This window comes from Pistacia vera, unplaced genomic scaffold (genome assembly GCF_008641045.1).
Source record: "Pistacia vera cultivar Batoury unplaced genomic scaffold, PisVer_v2 Contig160, whole genome shotgun sequence".
NCBI lineage: Eukaryota > Viridiplantae > Streptophyta > Magnoliopsida > Sapindales > Anacardiaceae > Pistacia > Pistacia vera.
In genome coordinates, this window is record NW_022195685.1 from 1,677,501 (window position 1) to 1,680,367 (window position 2,867).

Genomic DNA, 2,867 nt, shown 5'->3' on the forward strand with positions numbered 1-2,867 from the left:
TGAATTAATGCTTTGGTTTGGTTGAGTGTTTGCCCTGAAATTGGTTAAGCCTTGGCGAATTTTGGAGTCACAGTTTTCGTCGGGGCGAGGAATAGTCTTCGCCGCGGCGACGTATGCTCTGGAATTTTTCGCCGAGGCGAAGGAAAAGTCTTCGCCGCAACAATGGGCCGGCTGAAATGTGTAGTGAAGTTTCTAGAGAAAATTTCCATAGGGGCAAAATGACCATTCTATCCCTAATTAGCAGGAAAAGTGGGGAGTGAAATGTAAGAAAATTTCATGGAGAATGTGATAGAATTGGGGGTGTGAGTGCATAGAATTAAAGGACAAAGATGAAATTTCTAAGAAAGAGCAAGGGCAAAATGGGAAAGAATGGTTATATTATGAGCTAATAAGGGATTAAGTTTAGCAAATCCTTTATTTTCTCTCTTCCACCGCCATTCTCATTCACCATTTTCTCTCAACTTTTCACTCAATCTTTCAAGGATTTTTAGAGGGCTTTTGAGTAGTTTTTTTGGTAGAGAGTTAATCTAAAGCATCCTAAGGTAAGGATTCTTGCTTTAGATGTGAAATTTATTTATAGATATGTTGAAGTCTTATAGTATTGTTGTTTAAGTTGTAGAGGAAAGTCAAGGTACCAAAGGAAAAGAGAAGTGCTAGTGGAGTCACTCCATCACAAGGTAAGTAAATCCAACCCAAGTTGACATTTGAGAAATCTTTTGAGTAGAGATTTATATATGCATGTGTATGTTATATTATTGAGAAATTGAGATGAGATATGTATTGAATTTATAATTTTTGGGTATGTTTACATCTTGAGAAGTGTTTGATATGTGAAGTGTTTGATATGTGAAGAGAGATTGAAATTGAGTTGAAGTTGGAGGAGTTATGCATGAATCTTTTTGGGAGTGTTTTCCTTGACAGGAACTTAGAGTATATGAGGGAGTTTTCTCCCATTTTGGATGATGAAAGAGAGGAGAAGAGTTATAGTTAAAGTGGAGTTTTTATATGCACATGAGTTGTTTGATGAAATGCTTATGATAGGCATGAGTAAGAGTAGAGAACCGTAACTATTGCTACATGGCATAATTGCATTTCATTAGTGCATTAATGAGCATGAGTCATTCATATGCATTAATTGTGCATTGGAGAAGTAGCTTGAGAAAGAGTAGAGAATTTTGAGAAGCAACTACTCTAAGAGTAAAGAGAAAGAGAGATTAAGCACTAGAGAACAAAGAGAGAAAAGTGCTAAAGAATAGAATAGAGTAGGTTGTGCGATGGGGAACCCGTGAGTAATGGGTAGAGTATTCCCGCATGTACGCCGCAATGAGAGAGCGGCCTGAGTATGAGAGAGAAAAGTGGTATGGCCGGTGAGAGTGCATGCGAATGAGGGCTATACCCGAGAGTACCCGAGAGAGAGAGAATATACACTCACATGGCCAAGGGTTCCGAATCCATGCATAACCGAATCCGATCGGCTAAGAATGAGTAGAAGTCATGGAGAGTGGGAGCGAGTCCCTACTGTGCCTCCAGTAAGATGGGGCCATGACATACGAGAGAGAGTTAGTAGAAAAGAGTTATAAGAAAGAGAAACAGAAAGAGAAAATAGAGAGAGTTGTAAAAGAGAGAGTAAATGAGAATAGAGCAATTGTAAGGAAAGAATTGAAGAGAGGGAGAGTTACGGGGATAGAAGAATAGATGGTTCACTTACTGAGCATGGTTTGTACTCAACCCGTTGTTTTTCTATGCTTTTCCAGGAAATAGGTGAGGACGCGATTAGATAGACGTCGGCAAGCGAAGAGAAATAGTTACAATGTCCACCATATTTTGATGTTTTTTGTACATGATATTTTGTATTATGTAAAGAATGTATATATTTAATAAAAGAAAAATTTGGGTCCAATTACTTTTGTTAATATACATGTATTTTTATTTATATATAGTTTTATGAATATTTTAGTAGAAAGCAGCTATTACATTGTTGCAGCAAGCATATTGATGTGAGGTTTCATTTCTTAAGGAATCTTACTAAGGAGGGTACAATTGAATTAGTTCATTGTGGGAGTCAGGATCAGGTGGCGGACATAATGACCAAACCATTGAAGATTGAAGTTTTTCAAAAGCTTCGAAAGCTGCTGAGAGTATGTGAAATTTCTGGTATAAACTAATTGCGTCATAGCATTTAGTTTAAGGGAGGGAATGAAGAAGTTTACTACAGTTTTTTGTTAGAATAATGTTCTGGTCTACAGGGAAAGTCCTAGTCTTTAGGGACATTTACTTGTATTTGAATTGTTCCAAGTTTCTGTTATCACTTGGCTTTATTTCTGCTAAGTGGGTTGCTTTCTCGTTTCTGTTAAGATTGTGTATTGAATGGCTATTTAAGCCAAAGTTATTGTTAATAAAACAAGGTCATTCAATCCAGCTTGTTGTGTTCTTGTTCTTAGTTTCATTTTAGATCAAAGTTCCCAACAACTCCTGTGACTTGTCCCACGGATTTGAGGTATGATATGATTTGATCAAGTAGATAAGAAAGGAGGGATGATCTGATCATAATAGATAGCAAGGAAGGGTGGGAAGACGAAATTAGGATCAGCTCGGTGTCGGCCACCTGTTTTAGTGAACCTTGAGAGTTGTCGGTGGTTTACTGAGGTGAAGCTATCGAGGGAGAAATGACAAATGCCTTTTCTTTCGGCCTTTTTTCAACCCTAATGGCAATCATTCAAACAAGATTTTGAAATTTGAAATTTTGGTTTTTTGTTTCACGTAAATTGATCGTTCTATCCGAGTTTTTGACCATCTTACTACTATTCTTAACCAAATTTATTAACGGAGTTAACATGTGGATGGAAAAAAATGGTATTTTAAAACTT